The 19,131-nt window shown below is 50.4% G+C and overlaps 1 protein-coding gene across 2 annotated transcripts in view; it reads right to left on the bottom strand.

The window, feature by feature from the left end:
* ARHGAP8 (Rho GTPase activating protein 8) overlaps positions 1-19,131 on the bottom strand; it is a 111,963-nt gene that overhangs the window by 81,476 nt on the left and 11,356 nt on the right. The window contains exon 2 of one of the 2 annotated variants that reach the window (XM_054543779.1): positions 565-630. The exons of the other annotated variant lie outside the window; for it this stretch is intronic. The gene's annotated coding sequence lies outside the window, so the exon portion shown is untranslated. The remainder of the gene's footprint in view (positions 1-564; positions 631-19,131) is intronic. 2 annotated transcript variants of the gene reach the window in all.

Genomic DNA, 19,131 nt, shown 5'->3' with positions numbered 1-19,131 from the left:
CTCACTGCAACCTCCGCCTCCCTGGTTCAATCGATTCTCCTGCCTCAGCCTCCTGAGTAGCTGGGACTACAGGTGCCCGCCACCATGTCCGGCTAATTTTTTGTGTTTTTAATAGATACAGGTTTTCACCATGTTGACCAGGTTGGTCTTAAACTCCTGACCTCAGATAGTCCACCCACCTCGGCCTCCCAAGGTGCAGGAATTACAGGTGTGAGCCACTGTGCCCGGCCTGTTTTTTATTTTATTTTTTAAGAGATAGGATCTTGCTCTGTAGCCCAGGCTGGAGTGCAGTGGCGCTATCACAGCTCACTGCAGCCTCGGCCTCCTGGGCTCAAGCGATCCTCTTGCCTCAGCCTCCTGAGTAGCTGAGACCACAGTTGTGCACCACTGTGCCAGCCCACTGAGTGTATTTTTATAGAGTTAGATTTTTTTGAGCCACATGAATATATTATCTACTCAAAAACTAAATGTATACCAATGATCTTCCCCCAGGACGAGGCTGGAGGGAGAACATATGTTAGCTATGCCGGCCAGCTCCTCAAAGTCCAGCCCAGACATGCTCACCTGGCAGATGGGACACCTGCTGCCACCTCTCGGGGTCCCAGCCTGGGGGTCTCTCCCTCTGACACCCTGAGGGAGAAGCACACAGAACACAGAGGCGTGTTTCACACAAGCCCGCACGGTTTGAGGAAGTGCCCTTCAAGGGACCCCCCCTGTTGTTTTGTCTAAAATGAAGAAAAAGGCCGAGCGTGGTGGCTCATGCCTGTAATCCTAGCACTTTGGAGGCCGAGGCAGGCGGATCACCTGAGGTCAGGAGTTCGAGACCAGCCTGGCCAACACGGTGAAACCCCATCTCTACTAAAAACACAAAAATTAGCCGAGCGTGGTGGCCCATGGCTCACACCTGTAATCCCAGCTACTCAGGAGACAGAGGCAAGAGAACTGCTTGAACCTGGTAGGCAGAAGTTGCAGTGGGCCGAGATCACCCCACTGCACTCCAGCCTGGGTGACAGAGCAAGACTCCATCTCAAAAAAAAAAAAAAAAAAAAAAAAAATCCCCAAACTGGAAACCTCCCATGTAAATCTCCACAGCAGGCAAAGGAGATGTAAACGGCAGACGTCCTACAGGGGGATGTGACTTGCCAGGTGGACAGGCCACTATAGCCACGCGTACCAACGTGAGTGGTCTTGCAATATGTTGAACAAAAAGTCAGACACCGGCCGGGCTCAGTGGCTCATGCCTGTAATCCAAGAACTTTGGGAGGCCGAGGCAGGCAAATCACCTGAGGTCAGGAGTTCGAGACCAGCCTGGCCAACATGGTGAAACCCCATCTCTACTAAAAATACAAAAATTAGCCAAGGTGTGAATGGCGGGCACCTGTAATCCCAGCTACTAGGGTGGCTGAGGCAGAAGAATCACTTGAACCCGAGAGGCGGAGGTTGCAGTGAGCCAAGATCGCACCACTGCAACTCCAGCCTGGGTGACAGAGTGAGACTCTGTCTCAAAAAAAAAAAAAAAAAAAAAAAGTCAGAGACCAAAAAGTCAGTCACTGTGCAATTCCACTTTCTGCCTTTCGTTACGTATCCATTCCAATATTCCTGATCTATTTATGGGTGTGTTTTGCAGACCGTCTTTTGAACTGATGGTAGCTGCTGCCTGGTTCACTCATTACGGGTGAAAGAAAATCATTAACATGTTTGTTTTTTATTTGTGTGAGGGTTCTGATTTTCCATTTCCTGGAAGTTACCTTTTAACATGGGGTTAGAGAGAGAGGAGGGCTGACCATTAGAATTGGGGGCAGAAATGAATCAAGGGTAAGGCTGTTATTTCTGCTGCTTCGCTATCATCCCCAGGGCACAGAAAACTGATTTTAGCCTGACCACCTAAAGAAGTTACAGAAAGAAGAATGGCCATAATAAAAAAATCATAAAATAATAGATGTTGGCGTGGCTACAGTGAACAGGGAACACTTCTATACTGCTGGTGGGAATGTAAACTAGCACAACCACTATGGAAAACAGTGTGGAGATTCCTTAAAGAACTAAACACAGAACTACCATTTGACCCAGCAATCCCACTACGGGGTGTCTACCCAGAGGAAAAGAAGTCATTATACAAAAAAGATCCTTGCACACCCATGTTTACAGCAGCATAATTTGCAATTGCAAAAATGTGGAACCAGCCCAAATGCCTATCAATCAAAGAGAGGATAAAGAAACTGTGATATAGACATACGATGGAATACTACTCAGCCATAAAAAGGAATGAATTAATGGCATTCATAGCAACTTGGATGAGACTGGAGACTGTTATTCTAAGTGAAGTAACTCAGGAACGGAAAACCAAACATCATTACGTTCTCATAAGTGGGAGCTAAGCTATGAGGATGCAAAGGCATAAGAAAAACACAATGGACTTTGGGGACTTAGGGGGAAAGGGTGGGAAGGGGTGAGGGATAAAAGACTACACATTGAATGCAGTGTATACTGCTCAGGTGATGGGTGCACCCAAATCTCACAAATCAACACTAAAGAACGTACGCATGTAGCCACACCACCTGTTCCCCAATAATCTATGGAAATAATAAATAAATAAATAAAATAGTCCAGGCACGGTAGCTCATGCCTGTAATCCCAGCACTTTGGGAGGCTGAGGCAGGTGGATCACCTGAGGTCAGGAGTTTGAGACCAGACTAGGCAACATGGTAAAACCCCGTCTCTACTAAAAACACAAAAATTAGCTGGGCATGGTGGCGGACACCTGTAATCCCAGCTACTCGGGAGGGTCAGGCAGGAGAACCACTTGAACCTGGGAGGCGGAGGTTGCAGTGAGCCAAGATTCTGCCATTACACTCCAGCCTGGGTGACGAGAGCAAAACTCTGTCTCAAAATTAATAACTAACTAAATAAAATAAAACAAAACAATCACCATTGGGTGGGCTCAAATACAAGTTAAGAATTCAGAAGGGAGAAAAAAAAAGAAGCTGCAGAAGGAAAGCCACTGGGTGTCTGATAGCAGCTGTTAAATGGGTAACGAGCAGTAGGGAGGAGACTTCAGGCCCAACAGAGTGACCCTGCTCAGGGGTGAAAGTCTTTGAATTTCTGCCAAGAGAAAAGTGTTTAAAGATGCCTCTTAATGACATGAACCTACCTGGCTAGTGGGAAAAGGGCTACTACATTCTGATCATGAGATTTTATTGTTGGGAATGATTTGCCAGGACTTTCTCCAAGCAGAAGAGCTCAGGGATTTTATTTAAAAACTATTGTGAGAAATGTTTAAAATTGAGACGAACGTTTAAGTGTGACATGGGGAGTCAGCCGCCAGGGTCTGAGTCCAGCCCTGGTCCCTAGCATGAGACAGGCACATACCATGACAGATGCTGCTCCAACTGTGCCAAGGGGAAGGCCTGGCCCAGCGGGAGGCGGTAGAGTATGCCTGATGAAGAATAGCAGAGTGTTACGGGAGTGGAATAATTCAGACTTGAGGAACACGTGCTAGGGAGACACAGCAGGTTCTTGAGCAGAGGAGTGCCTGAGAAGGTCAGCAGAGGCTTCTAGAACCTACAATAGCTCAGGAGCCTGAGGGCAAAAAGCTCGTCCCAGAAACAGCAGGAGCAGCATTGCAGGAGGAGCAGGTGCATGGGACATGTCTCAAGCTGCATAGACAGCGAGGGTGATGGACAGAGCAGGCAGGGCACAGTGGGCCTTGAGGCAGGGGGGATACAGGGAGAGGCTCCCAGTGGAAGGAGGGGTGAGTTACAAGCAACAGGAAACACCTCTTCCCATCCACCCCTACCCCCGCCACCAGGCCACCTACAGTGCGTGGCACCATTAATTCTGTTCTGATGCCACCCGCTGAAGCAAGCCTTTCAGTTAATCACCAAGTCCTCCCGGAGTGCCCAGTACTGGGAACTGGCAAGTGAAGCCTCAGTAACTCAGAATAAAGGGCAACATGGGGAGGGCCCATTTACATTAATGAAAAATCTGAACTACAGGAGCCTATTAAGAAGACAACGTTTTATGACTCTCAAGGCAGGTGGCACTTCAGGAGATGTTGCTTACCACAGACCTCACCACAGTGGAGAGACAGGAATAATTTTAACAAGTACAAGGATGCCTACTTTTTTTTTTTTGAGACGGAGTTTCACTCTTACTGTCCAGGCTGGAGTGCAATGGCGCGACCTCGGCTCACTGCAATGTCTGCCTCCCAGGTTCAAGGGATTCTCCTGCCTCGGCCTCCCGAGTAGCTGGAATTACAGGCACCCGCCACCATGCTCGGCTAATTTTTTGTATTTTTAGTAGAGACTGGGTTTCACAAGTTTGGTCAGGTTGGTCTCGACTTCCTGACCTCAGGTGATCCACCCACCTCGGCCTCCAAAAGTGCTAAGATTACAGGTGTGAGCCACTGTGCCTGGCCGGATGCCTACATATTAATGAGGATTACAGAAGCCTCTGGAAGCAGCTTGTACTTGTGACATCTTCAGGGGATGGGAAGTGCCCTGAAGTTTCAGATTACAACTTGGCAGCTGAGACCTGAAATCTGGAGGTGACCCACTCGCTTCTGACTTATTCACCTGCGAGTGGAGGACTCACTCCACGAGCGGCCAGAACCAGGAAGGCTACTGGTTTCTGAATAAGGCAAAGCTCAAGTTGAAACATCAAGCAAATTTGGAAATGTGGGCCGATCTAGGTGACCGAAGGAGTCCTTCTATTACCAAGGAAGCTAATTTTTCCAGAATGCTAAGCAGCTACATAATATAGATAAACTGATTAAAAATGAGATACGATTTGTGCCAAAAAACAGAATTCAGGTACTAAAAATTTCCCTTAAAGAAAGAGTTATGGGCCGGGCGCGGTGGTTCACGCCTATAATCCCAGCACTTTGGGAGGCTGAGGTGGGTGGATCACCTGAGGTCAGGAGTTTGAGACCAGCCTGGCCAACATGATGAAACCCCATCTCTACTAATAATACAAAACAAATTAGCTGGGCGTGGTGGCACATGCCTGTAACCTCAGCTACTTGAGAGGCTGAGGCAGGAGAATCGCTTGAACCCAGGAGACAGAGGTTGTGGTGAGCCAAGATCGCACCATTGTACTCCAGCCTGGGCGACAAGAGCGAAACTCCATCTCAAAAAAAAAAAAAAAAAAAAAAAAAAAAAGAAAAAAAGAGTTATGTCCCCTCAGGGTTATGACAGCCCTACTGGAGTTGTCCACAGGTCAGGGAAAGGCTGCCTGCAGATGGCCAAGCCGTGGGCAATGGCCCAGCGACCACCCAGGAGGCCAATGGGGGGAGAAGCAGCCAAGTCCACCAGAGGCTGATATCCAGGCAGCCGGACTCTCGCTATCTCTGCTGACCCATAGGCCCAGGCCAGCTCATATGGTACATAAAACGCTGGTGCTGAGTACAAAAAATTCAGAGTGCTCATTCTCCCTTCAGTTTATGTGTTGTGCTGCCCAGGAAACCTTTGCCTCTTGGAATTTCTATTAAAAAATATTCCCCAAGGCTGCACACCGTGGCTCGTGCCTATAATCCCAGCACTTTAGGAAGCCGCGGCAGGTGGATCAACTGAAGTCAGGAGTTTGAGACCAGCCTGGCCAAAATGGCAAAACCCTGTCTCTACTAAAAATACAAAAAATTAGCCAGGCGTGGTGGCGAGTGCCTGTAGTCCCAGCTACTCGGGAGGCTGAGGTAGGAGAATCGCTTGAACCCAGGAAGCAGAGGTTGCAGTGAGCCACAGTTGCTCCACTGCACTCCAGCCCAGGCGACAGAGCGAGACTCCATCTGCACCCCCCCACACCCCCCCCAAAAAAGGCCGGGCACAGTGGCTCACGCCTGTAATTCCGACACTTTGGGAGGCCGAGGTGGGTGGAGCACCTGAGCTCAGGAGTTCGAGACTAGCCTGGCCAACACGGTAAAACCCGTCTCTACTAAAAACACAAAAATTAGCCAGGCATGGTGGCGGGTACCTGTAATCCCAGCTACTTGGGAGGCTAAGGCAGGAGAATCACTTGAACCTGGGGGGCAGAGGTTGCAGTGAGCCGAGACTGGGCCATTGCACTCCAGCCTGGGCAACAAGAGCGAAACTCCGTCTCGGGAAAAAAAAAAAAAAAAAAAAGCTCCCTCCTCTCCCTCTCCCTCCTCCGTCTCCCGTCTCCCGTCTCCCCTTTCTTCGGTCTCCCTCTCCTTCTTTTTTCGGTCTCCCTCTGTTGCCGACGCTAGACTGTGCTGCCGTGATCTCGGCTCGCTGCAACCTCCCTGCCTCGGGCTCCTGTGACTCTCCTGCCTCGGCCTGCCGGGTGCCTGGGATTGCAGGCGCGCACCGCCACGCCTGAATGGTTTTTGTATTTTTGGTGGAGACGGGGTTTCGCCGTGTTGACCAGGCTGGTCTCCAGCTCCTGGCCTCGAGTGATCTGCCTGCCTCGGCCTCCCGAGGTGCTGGGATTGCAGACGGAGTCTCGCTCACTCAATGCTCAATGGTGCTCAGGCTGGAGTGCAGTGGCGTGATCTCGGTTCGCTACAACCTCCACCTACCAGCCTCCTGCCTTGGCCTCTTAAAGTGCTAAGATTACAGCCTCTGCCCCGCCGCCACCCCGTCTAGGAAGTGAGGAGCGTCTCTGCCTGGCCGCCCATCGTCTGGGATGTGAGGAGCCCCTCTGCCCGGCCGCCCCGTCTGGGAGGTGAGGAGCGCCTCTGCCCGGCTGCCACCCCGTCTGGGAGGAAGTGAGGAGCACCTCTGCCCGGCCGCCCCATCTGGGAGGTGAGGAGCGCCTCTGCCTGGCCGCCACCCCGTCTGGGAGGAAGTGAGGAGCGCCTCTGCCCGGCTGCCCCATCTGGGAAGCGAGGAGCGCCTCTGCCCGGCCGCCACCCCATATGGGAAGTGAGGAGCGCCTCTGCCTGGCCACCCTGTCTGGGAGGTGAGGAGCGCCTCTGCCCGGCCGCCACCCCGTCTGGGAAGAAGTGAGGAGCACCTCTGCCCGGCTGCCCCGTCTGGGAGATGAGGAGCACCTCTGCCTGGCCACCCCGTCTGGGAGGTGAGGAGCGCCTCTGCCCGGCCACCCCGTCTGGGAAGTGAGGAGCGCCTCTGCCTGGCCGCCACCCCGTCTGGGAGGAAGTGAGGAGCGCCTCTGCCTGGCTGCCCCATCTGGGAAGTAAGGAGCGCCTCTGCCCAGCTGCCACCCCGTCTGGGAGGAAGTGAGGAGCGCCTCTGCCCGGCCACCCCGTCTGGGAGGTGAGGAGCGCCTCAGCCCGGCCGCCCAGTCTGGGAAGTGAGGAGCGCCTCTGCCCGGCCGCCCCGTCTGGGAAGTGAGGAGCGCCTCTGCCCAGCTGCCACCCCGTCTGGGAGGAAGTGAGGAGCACCTCTGCCCGGCCGCCCCGTCTGGGAAGTGAGGAGTGCCTCTGCCTGGCCACCCCGTCTGGGAGGTGAGGAGCGCCTCTGCCCGGCCGCCCAGTCTGGGAAGTGAGGAGCGCCTCTGCCCGGCCGCCCCGTCTGGGAAGTGAGGAGCGCCTCTGCCCGGCCTCCCCGTCTGGGAAGTGAGGAGCGCCTCTGCCCGGCCGCCCCCTCTGGGAAGTGAGGAGCGCCTCTGCCCGGCCGCCCGGTCTGGGAGGTGAGGAGCGCCTCCGCCCGGCCGCCCTGTCTGGGAGGTGAGGAGCGCCTCCGCCCGGCCGCCCTGTCTGGGAGGTGAGGAGCGCCTCTGCCCGGCCGCCCTGTCTGGGAGGTGAGGAGCGCCACTGCCCTGTCTGGGAGGTGTACCCAACAGCTCCGAAGAGACAGCGACCATCAGGAGCGGGCCATGAGGACGATGGCGGTTTTGTTGAAAAGAAGAGGGGGAAGTGTGGGGAAAGGAAGGAGAGATCAGATTGTTGCTGTGTCTGTCTAGAAAGAGGTGGGCATAGGAGACTCCATTTTGTTCTGACTAGGAGAAATTCTTCTGCCTCGGGATGCTGTTGATCTATGGCCTTTCCCCCAGCCCCGTGCTCTCTGAAACATGTGCTGTGTCAACTCAGGGTTAAATGGATTAAGGGCGGTGCAAGATGTGCTTTGTTAAACAGATGCTTGAAGGCAGCATGCTCTTTAAGAGTCATCACCACTCCCTAATCTCAAGTACCCAGGGACACAAACACTGCAGAAGGCCGCAGGGACCTCTGCCTAGGAAAACCAGAGACCTTTGTTCATGTGTTTATCTCCTGACCTTCTCTCCACTGTTATCCTATGACCCTGCCGTATCCCCCTCTCCGAGAAACACCCACGAATGATCAATAAATACTTCATAAAAAAAAAAAAAAATCCCCCAAAGAAATACCAATACACAAGAAAATAGTCAAATGTCATACAGTCTCTGCTACCATAAAGACACTACATTATAAAGGCATTTTTTTGTTGATGTTGTTGGTTGGATAACATATTCAAACTACAATGTCCTATCACTGCAGCTGTGTCAGCCTTGGCCCAGACATCGGCAGTGATAGGACATTCACTACCTTCTCAGGGAGTTCACTTCATCTTGGCTCGGGAATGACTGCTAAAAACATTCTTCCTTTCACCAAGACTAAAATCCATCTCTATCAACACCGTCTATCCTTAACTCTAACCCTGGACTGTTGAAAACCAGCCTGGTGTGGAAGGAAAGGCATAAGACTTGGAGTTAGAAAGGCATAAATTTAAGTCCCTAGAGCAGAATGAGTGTGCATCCTACAGCAAGACTACCTGGAGAGCCCTTGGCACCTGTCTCAACCCCTGTGTCTCCATTTCTTAGCTTATAAAATACAGACAACAACAGCACCTTCCTCATAGACAGAATATAAGGATTTAGTGAGATAATGCAGGCAATTGCCCAGCATGGTACCTGGTATGTGACTGGTATGCAGTAAATGTTCACAACCATCATCATTATAGTATAAAGGGCATGTTAATAAGTCTACATTTTGCTGGGTGTGGTAGGTCATGCCTGCAATCCCAGCACTTTGGGAGGCCAAGGTGGGTGGATCACTTGAGGCCAGGAGTTCAAGACCAACCTGGGCAACATGGCAAAACCCCATCTCTACTAAAAATACAAAAATTAGCTACATGTGGTGGTGTGCACCTTTAGTCCCAGCTACTCGGGAGATTGAGGCAGGAGAATCACTTGAGTCTGGGAGGCAGAGGATGCAGTGAGCCAAGATCATGCCATTGCATCCCAGCCTGACAACAGGAATGATGAAACCCTGTCTCAAGAAAAAAGAAAGAGAAAAAAGAAAAATTCTACATTTCACAGTTTTACAAATCCCATACCATCCTGGTGTCATAAGACATGTCCTGTGAAGTATGTTAATATTCTGCTGACACACGGTGTAATCAGTAAAAACCAAGCTATTTAGGGTCTTTTAGGAAAGGGGTTATTACTATATAAATGCATGTATGTTTCAATTCACCAATCAGAACACAGTAAAGTTTACAAAGTAAATGTCTTAAAATACAAAGGTGAAGCTAAATCTACATCTTGAGACAGGAGACATCACTACAGATACTACAGACATTAAAAGGATAATGAGGGAATATTACAAATGCCCTTATGCCAATACATTCAACAATCTAGATAAATTTGACACATTCCCTGAAAGACACAAGCTACCAAAGCTCATCCAAGAAGAAACTGATAATCTAGCCCACTATCCAATACATAAGTCAAATTCATTAAGAAAAGCTTCCTGGCCAGGCTTGGTGGCTCATACCTATAATCCCAGCACTTTGGGAAGCCAAGGCAGGAGGGTCACTTAAGCTCAGAGGTTTAAGACCAGCCTGGACAACATATGAGACCTCATATCTACAAAAAATAAAGATTAGCTGGGCATGGTAGTGCACACCTGTAGTTCCAGCTACTTGGGAGGCTGAAGTAGGAGGACCGCTTGAACCCAGGAGGTCAGGGCTGCAATGAGACATGATTGCACCACTGCACAATCACGGGAGACCTGGGAGATGGGAAGAGACCCTGTTTCAAAAAAAAGAGAGAGAGAGAAAAGAAATTCAAAGAAAACTCTGGTGCTACATGTGAATTCCACCACATTTACATTAGAAATAATACCAATTCTCCACTAACTCTGCCAGAAAATAGAAGATAAGGAAATACTTCCTAACTTATTTTATGGGGCCAGCATTACCCTTATGCCAAAACCAAAGACAATACAAGAAAAGAAAGCTTCATCTCCCTTAGGAACAGAGACATAAACAATCTTAACAAAATATTAACAAATCAAACCCAGCAATATATAAAAAGTACAATCTATCATGACCAACAAGGGTTTGTTTCAGCTTTGCAAAGTTGTTTTAATATTCAAAAATCAGTCAGCATGGTGGCTCATGCCTGTAATCTCAGCACTTTGGGAGGCCAAGGTGGGTGGATCACTTGAGGTCAGGAGTCCGAGACCAACCTGGCCAACATAGCGAAACCCTGTCTCTACTTAAAAAAGAAAAAAAAAAATCAATCAGTATAGTTTGCAGTGAGCTGAGATCATGCCACTGCACTCCAGCCTGGGCAACAGAGACTCTGTCTTGAAAAAAAAAAAAAAAAAAAAGGCAAAACAGTAGTAAAACAGAAACATAAAAACATAGTAAAACAGAAGAGGAAAAAAATAGACGCAGAAAAAGGAAAAAAGGATTTCACAACATTCAAGACTCACTCATAATAAAAACTAGCAAAATAAGAACAGGAGAAAACTTTTTAAACCAGGTAGAGAGCAACTACAAAAAATCTACAGCTAACATCATACAGAACAGTGAAAGACTGAAAGACTGAAAGCGCTCAGAACAACGAACAGTGATAGCCCTTCTCAGCACCTCTATTCAACAGTATACTGGAGGTCCCACCCACTGTAATAAGACAAGGAGGAAAAAGGCATAAAGATTGGAAAGGAAGAGCAATAAAAATTTACTTGCAGGCCGGGCACAGTGGCTGATGCCTGTAATCCCAGCACTTTGGGAGGCCGAGGTGGGTGGATCACCTGAGGTCAGGAGTTCGAGACCAGCCTGGGCAACATGGTGAAACCCCATCTCTACTAAAAACACAAAAATTAGCCAGGCGTGGTGGCGGGTGCCTGTAATCCGAGCTACTCGGGAGTCTGAGGCAGGAAAATCGCTTGAACCCGGAAGGCGGAGGTTGCAGTGAGCTGAGATTGCGCCATTGCACTGCAGCCTGGGGGACAAGAGCGAGACTTTGTCTCAAAAAAAAAAAAAAAAAAAAAAAGGCCAGGTGGGGTGGCTCACACCTGTAATCCCAGCATTTTGGGAGGCCGAGGTGGGTGGATCACCTGAGGTCAGGAGTTCAAGACCAGCCTGGCCAACATGGTGAAACCCCATCTCTACTAAAATTACAAAAATTAGCTGGGCATGGTGGCAAGCACCTGTAGTCCCAGCTACTTGGGAGGCTGAGGCAGGAGAATCGCTTGAACCTGGGAGCCAGAGGTCACAGTGAGCCGAGATCATGGCATTGCACTCCAGCCTGGACAACAGAGCAAGAATCTGTCTCAAAAAAAAAAAAAAAAAAAAAATTTACTTGCAAACTACATGATCGTCTAAATAAAAATCCTAAGGAATCTACAAAGGAACCACTAGAACCAATAAATAAAATTAGCAAAGTTTTGGAAAAAACTTAATATACAAAAATCAATTCTATCTCTATATGCCAGCAAAGAACAAACTGAAAATTAAAACTTAAAAATCCATCAACAACAGTGAAACCACCTGTGCCGAAATTATAACAGTGAAAAAATCATGACAGTGAAAGAGATTTGATCTGACCAACTCCATCTTGCCTTTAACTTCCAAACTGCCTTTGGCCATTCCTGGGCATGGGCCAAGCTAACTTTGGGAGAAGTTTAGTTTATAGTTTAAATGATAATAGACCTTCCCAAAACTAAACCATCTTTATAAAACTAATAAAAGGCTACAAGATGAGGATTAATGAGAGGGGTCTGAATTCTGCAAAGACCTAGGTGTAGTCACCAGCCATTGTCCTAGAGGTCAGAAGATTTATATACTCCCATAGATAACATCACTACTGTAGAACCCAAGATTAGGCTGGGCATAGCAGCTCATGCCTGTAATCCCAGCACTTTGGGAGGCCAAAGCGGGTGGATCACCTGAGGTCAGAAGTTTGAGACCAGCCTGGGCATCATGGTAAAACCCCGTCTCTACTAAAAATACAAAAATTAGCCAGGCATGGTGGCAGGCACCTGTAATCCCAGCTACTCAGGAGGCTGAGGCAGGAGGATTGCTTGAACCCAGAAGGTAGAAGTTGCAATGAGCTGAGATGGCATCACTGCACTCCAGCCTGGGTGATAGAGTGATACACTGTCTCAAAAAGAAAAAAAAAAAAAAAAGAATCTAAGATTGGCCTTTTCAGACTTTCGCATTCCTGGCCGATGACTCCACCTGCACCCAAGACTCCTGACTCTGGTCCTGTAGCCCCCACCCAGAAGTGGACTCAGCAGACAAGGAGAATTTTCTTTTTCTTAGTTTTTTTTTTTTTTTTTTTTTTTGAGATAGAGTCTCGCTCTGTTGCCCAGGCTGGAGTGCAGTGCCATGATCTCGGCTCACTGTAACCTCCGCCTCCCGAGTTCAAGCAATTCGCCTGCCTCAGCCTCCAGAGTAGCTGGGATTACAGGTACACGCCACCATGCCTGGCTAATTTTTGTGTTTTTAGTAGAGATGGGGGTTTCACCATGTTGGCCAGGATGGTCTCGAACTCCTGACCTCATGATCCACCAACCTCGGCCTCCCAATGTGCTGGGATTACAGGCGTGAGCCACCGCGCCAATCATTTTCTACAGTCCTGTGATTGCATCCTCAACCAATCAACAGCCCCCATTCCCTAGCCCTCTGCCTGCCAAAATATTCTTGAAAAACCCTAGCCTCTGAATTTTCAAGGAGACTGATTTGAGTCATAACTCCAGTTCTCCTGTGTAGGCTGGCCTTGAATCAATGAAACTGTTTCTTTACTGCAATCCTGCGGTCTCAATGAATTGGTTTTTCTGTGTAGCAGGCAGGAAGAATCCATCAGACAATTACAATAGCACCAATAATTACAAAATACTGAGAGATAGAACAAAAGAAGTGCCTAACCTTTACACAGAAAACTACAAAACATTGTTGAAAAAAAGTAAAGGGACCTAAGTATACAGGGAAATATATCACACTCCTGGATTGAAAGACACAATATTGTTACGATATCAATTCTTCTCAAATCAATCTCTAGATTCAAACATAATCCCAATCAAAATCCCAGCAGGCCTTTTCACAGAAATCAATAAACTGATTCCAAAATTTATTTGAAACTAAAAAGGGCCCAGAATGGCCAAAACAATTTCAAAAAAGAAAGTTGGAAGAATTTCTGATCTCAAGACCTATTATAAAGCTACACTAACCAGGATAGTGTGGGGTTGGCATAGAGAGACATACAGGTCAGTGGAACGGAACAAAGTCTCGAAGAGACCACATGTATGTTCAGCTGATTTTCGAGAAGTGTTTCAGGCCAAGATTGTGGGTGGTTGTTGGAGCCTCAGGTGAAAGATGATGGAGAACAGGATGCTCACCAAAGCCCAGGGCTGCTCAAAGGGAAAAACACAGCCTGGAGCAGTGGCTTAGGCCGGGCACAGTGGCTCACACCTGTAATCCCAGCACTTTGGGAGGCCGAGGTGGGCGGATCACCTGAGGTCGGGAGTTCAAGACCAGCCTGGCCAATATGGTGAAACCCCATCTCTACTAAAAATACAAAAATTAGCCAGGCATGGTGGTGCACACATGTAATCCCAGCTACTTGGGAGGCTGAGGCAAGAAAATCACTTGGATCCAGGAGAAGCAGGTTGCGGTGAGCCGAGATCATGCCATTGCACTCCAGCCTGGGCAACAGAGACTCTGTCTTGAAAAAAAAAAAAGAAAAACACACCTCCACGACAGGGACTCTGGCAGCCACCACCTCAGCCAAGAAGCTCATCTGGCGTCATGACAGTAGGGCGACCTGATGTCATACCTTCCTGCAACAGGAAGGACACACAGCTGTGAAGAACTCTTGCCCAAAAGGCTTCATCTGAATCTAATTAAGCCTTTGGTGCTAATATTCAGTTTACAGGAAATACCCCTAGGTCCAAGAACAAGAGAAAAGATATCAAGGCCAGGTGTGGTGGCTCATGCCTGTAATCTCAGTGCTTTGGGAGGCTGAGGCGGGAGAAGTGCTTGACCCCAGGAGTTAGAGACCAGCCTGGGTAATGAAGCAAGACCCCTGTCTCTGCAAGATTAAAAAAAAAAAAAAAAAAAAAATTAGCCAAGTGTGGTGGCGTGCACCTGTAGTCTCAGCTACTCAGGAGGCTGAGGTGGGAGGATCACTTGAGCCCAGGAGGTTGAGGCTGCAGCTGAGGCTGATGGTGCCACTGCCCTCCAGCCTGGGTGAAAGAGTGAGACACTGTCTCAAAAACAACAAAAAAAGAAATGAGGCCGCACACAGTGGCTCACGCCTGTAATCCCAGCACTTTGGGAGGCTGAGGCGGGTGGATCACGAGGTCAGGAGTTGGAGACCAGCCTGACCAACATGGTGAAACCCTGTCTCTACTAAAAATACAAAAATTAGCCAGGCATGGTGGCAGGCGCCTGTAATCCAAGTTACTCAGGAGGCTGAGGCAGAATTGCTTGAACTCAGGAAATGGAGGTTGCAGTGAGCCGAGATCGTGCCACTGCACTCCAGCCTGGGCGACAGAGCAAGACTCCGTCTCACAGAAAAAAAAAAAAAAGACATCACGTGGGGAGGAAATCTGACAAATCTAGGAGAGACATTCTACAGGACAATTGGCCTGGTTGCTTTAAATGTTGATGTCATTTTTTTTTTTTTTTTTGAGATGGGGTCTCACTCTGTCGCCCAGGCTGGAGTTCAGTGGCTCGGTCTCAGCTCATTGCAAGCTCCGTCTCCTGGATTCAAGTGATTCTCCTGCCTCAGCCTCCCGAGTACCTGGGATTACAGGCACGCGCCTCCATGCCCAACTAATTTTTCTATTTTTAGTAAAAACGCAGTTTCACCATGTTGGCCAGGCTGGGATGTCAGTTTTTAAAAGGACGGAGGTGGTAGGGGGTTGTTTTCCAAAGGAAAGAAGCTAAAGAGACACAACAGTTAAAGGCAGCGAGGGAGCCTCGGTGGGTTCTGGTTTATAAAAGAGCACTGCAACCATTCCGGGGACAACTGTGGGATTTGAATGTGGCCTGCGTAGTAGATGACATTAAGGAATTGCTGGTAATTTTCTTAGTGTGATAATGGTATCAGGCTATATGGGAGAATGTCTTTCTGTTCAGGAGAGGCAGCTAACATGTTCAGCAGGGGCAGCTAACATGTTCAGCAGGGACTGCCGGGGGTCTGCAGCTTACTCTCCAATAGTTCAGCTAAAAGAGAGAGAGAGAGAGAGGGGGAGAAAGAGCATCCGTAATGAACAATACCAACTTCTGAATCAAGATAAGGAGGGTGGAACGTTTCTGTAGTCAGGGGAAAGCGGGAAGGAGGGAGGGAGGAAGCGGAGAAGGAAGGAAACCCTTGCACAGCTCCATTACCTTGATATGTCCAACTTCTCCACTTATCAGAGAATCAGAGGCCGGTGAATTATAGACATCTGTTCAAGGGCAGACACTTGTTCAAGGTCACACAGCAAACCAGCCTGAGGACAGCTCCTGTACTGTAACTCCCGGCTCTGCATTTTCTTTTACCTTGACACAGGTAAGCCCAGACTTTTTGGTTTTGGAGCCAAGCAGTGGCCATTTTCCCAGACTTGATATCCAGTTTCAACCAGCCTCCTCACTCCACCTGCGGCAGCCCCACCCCCACCCCAAGGCCTCCCTGAAGCCCCTGTCGTCTGCTCCCTCAGGCTGCATTCTGCTGCCAGACTGCTGTGTGGCCTTGGCCGGAGTTTTGCTCTCCCTGGGCTGTGAGATGGAGCAAGAACCCTGCCCCACTACTCACTGACTTGGTGCCAAGCACCTGAGGGATTCCAGAGCATTACCAAAGCCCAGGACCGGAGAGAGGAAGGAGGAAAGGGCAGCAAAGACCCCCAGAGAGAGCCCCCGGGAGGGTCCCCAGGAAGACAGGCAGGCGGGGTCTTGGAATCATGTGTGTACTTTCCACATATCTCACACACAGACACACATGCACGTACATGCACACAGACACGCATGCCCACATGCAGACACACACGCCTGCAGACACACACACAGACACGCACACAGACACACGTACACAGACACACATATGCACAAAGACACGTGTGCACACACACACATGTGCCCACACAAGCTCTGACTCCTCTGCACCTGCAGTTCTGGGCCGTCAGACTCCAGCAAGTTCCTCACGGACACTCCTTCCTCCTTCCTACTCCAGTATAGACAACTGATTCCAGAGCACCCTCCAAGGACGCAGAACCTCTCACACCAGGTACATGACCTGCTGCCAACCCCGCCCCACAGCCTCCCCTGGGCTTTGGTCCTCTGTGTTTTTCCACAATCAGCTGATCCCGGAGACCACACCACGGCTTCTGAGGACAGGAGGCAGATGGGTGGAGGTGGTGGAGCCAGCTCGCAGGGCCCCGCATGCAGACCCAGGATCAGGTTGGCCTCCCTGGCAGGGTGCAGGACCCCGGGTGCCAGGCAGGGGAGGCCCAGTGTGTCCCAGCCGAGGCCCCTGGGCCTGCTTTCTCCAAGCGGAGCCCCAGTGCCTCTTCCCAGTCCTCCCTGCGCCGAGGAGCAGCTTGCTAGGGACTGGAGAGGGGCATAGGGGCAAGACCCAGGCTGGGACCCTGTGTTCACACCCTTCAGGGAGCTGCCCCTTGCCTGCTGGGAAAGTGAGAAAAGAAACTCAATCATCTACACCCACAGCTCCGGCCAAACCTCAGGCAGCTGGTCAGGAAGAAGGGCTGCCCGGCGAGCTGAGAACCTGGCGCATGCTGGTCATGTGTCCCTCGGCCGCCCAACAAGCCCTGGCTTCCAGATGCAGAGGTGACAAGGGCTGCTCCTGTCCTTGGCCCGGGGGGACTCCCTGCCACCCTGTCATGCCACTCAAACCTTACGACAGGCAGGAGGGGGTCCCGATGCTTGATGATGGGAGGAGGGCAGCTTCCAGCCGGGACAGACCCGACCTGTCCCCACTCCCACCACTTGGACCTCACTGCAGCCCAGGCTCTAGGCCCCTCCAGCTCTGTCCCACCCCTCCCCAGGGCCCCCAGGGTCCCGATTACACCCCTCTTGTGGGCTGGCTTGGAAACCCGGCCTCACTAGTGACACAGTCTCTGTGATAAACCTGTTACAAGCCAAGCAAACAGCTGGGAAGCAAACTTCTGGGGGCACCAAGTCCCACCTGGACACATCCCCCTCCCTGGCAATGCAGGGGCACCTCCTAAGGTACCCACCCCTCCCAGGGCACAAGGACACAGCTGCAGCATTCTTGCTTCAAAGCCTTGCAGGAGACAGTGACACCAGACGGAACAGCCAAAACGGCCCTGGGCCTCTTCTTCCCTGTCCTCAGGGAATAGGCCTCCCTGCCACATGCAAACCCCACTGCAGGCCCTGGGCCAGCTGCGGCCCCAGGGCGACTCACAGGTCACAGGGCTGAGGAGCCTGCCCAGAGCCCAGCACCTCTGAAGCCAAGAAGGCTTTGTTTTTTCCTCCAGCCTCTGCATCATCCAAACAAGGACAAAGCCTTTTACCCCTTCCCCTATCTCAAAAAACACTGACGGGATGATTTGTTTTGAAGTTTGCTCACTCAATGTGAGCGCCACATAATCCGGGCCTTGTATAGCAACAGCCAGGAGGAGAGTGTGCCAGGGTGAGCCCCGGGAGCCCATCTCCCCTCCCTCAGTCCTATAGTTGACAGCACTCTCAACTCCCTCTCGCAGGGATGTGTGTGTGCGCGTGTTTTCACACACACCTGACGCACACACACGCACACATACATGTGCACACGTAACTATTGATTCTGTTGGCCTGGAGAACGCTGACTGACGCAGGCCTTTTCCGCACACTCAGGTTTCTCTTTCCCGTGAACTGCCAGAATCCCAGACAGTGGCACCAGGACCACCTCAGCGAGCATCTTGTGTCATCAACTGACACTGTAAAGGAGGAACACAGAGGCCCAGAGAGGGTGAGGGCTTGCCCAAAGGCACACAGCAAGTTGGCAGAGGGCTGCGTCTGCAGCCCAGGTCTCTTGGCTCCAGCAGAGAACCTGAATATGACTCAGAACATGCAGGCAATGTCAAACACACGAAGAAACGTGAGCAGGAAGAACCACCGTTGCATGTGCCACCACCCCGGACCACCGCAGCCGACTCTTTCCTGCCTTTCGAGGGGCTGCTCTGTGTGGCACCAGAATGTGGCTGTCTCTCTCAGGCCTGTCTTTGCCATGGGACCCCTCTCCTCTTCCTCATCGGTTGTCTCGAACTATTATTTAGATCTCATGCCACAAATCCATTTTTCCAGTATTTGCTACCAGTCCCTGCAGGGGCTTCCCTGTAATTGTAGTGACAAATGTAGGCTTCAATGCAACACACTTGCATCATGAAGACCAGAGAACGCTCCTCCAGGTTCTCCGACTCTGACTCTTCGGGAGTTGTTTTACAACTCTGCAAGCTGTGGATAACTTACAGCAGTGAAAATCATGGCCGGGCGCGGTGGCTCACGCCTGTAATCCCAGCACTTTGGGAGGCCAAGGCAGGCAGATCACGAGGTCAGGAGATCGAGACCACCCTGGCTAACATGGTGAAACCCCGTCTCTACTAAAAATACAAAAAAAAATTAGCCAGGCGTGGTGGTGGACCCCTGTAGTCCCAGTTGCTAGGGAGGCTGAGACAGCAGAATGGTGTGAACCCAGGAGGCGGAGCTTGCAGTGAGCCGAGATTGTGCCACTGCACTCCAGCCATACCTGAGTTTGTACTTTTTTTGAGACTCCGTCTCAAAGAAAAAAACAAATCATTCTCGCCCATAAACACGCCGATTCTGCCTTGTCTGGTGGACGTGCAGTTGCCTTCTCTCCCCTCCTCCCCTTCTCCTGCCAAAACTCCCCGAATTTGCCTCCATTTGCACTTGCATTTCAATACCCTGATCTACAAATGCCCTGTCCTTCCGATTCCCTTTTCAGTCG

The sequence above is a fragment of the Pongo abelii genome, chromosome 23, assembly GCF_028885655.2.
Source record: "Pongo abelii isolate AG06213 chromosome 23, NHGRI_mPonAbe1-v2.0_pri, whole genome shotgun sequence".
In the NCBI taxonomy this organism is placed as follows: Eukaryota; Metazoa; Chordata; class Mammalia; order Primates; family Hominidae; genus Pongo; species Pongo abelii.
The sequence above is the reverse complement of the archived record's forward strand: the minus strand, read 5'-3'. Positions and strand labels throughout refer to the sequence as shown.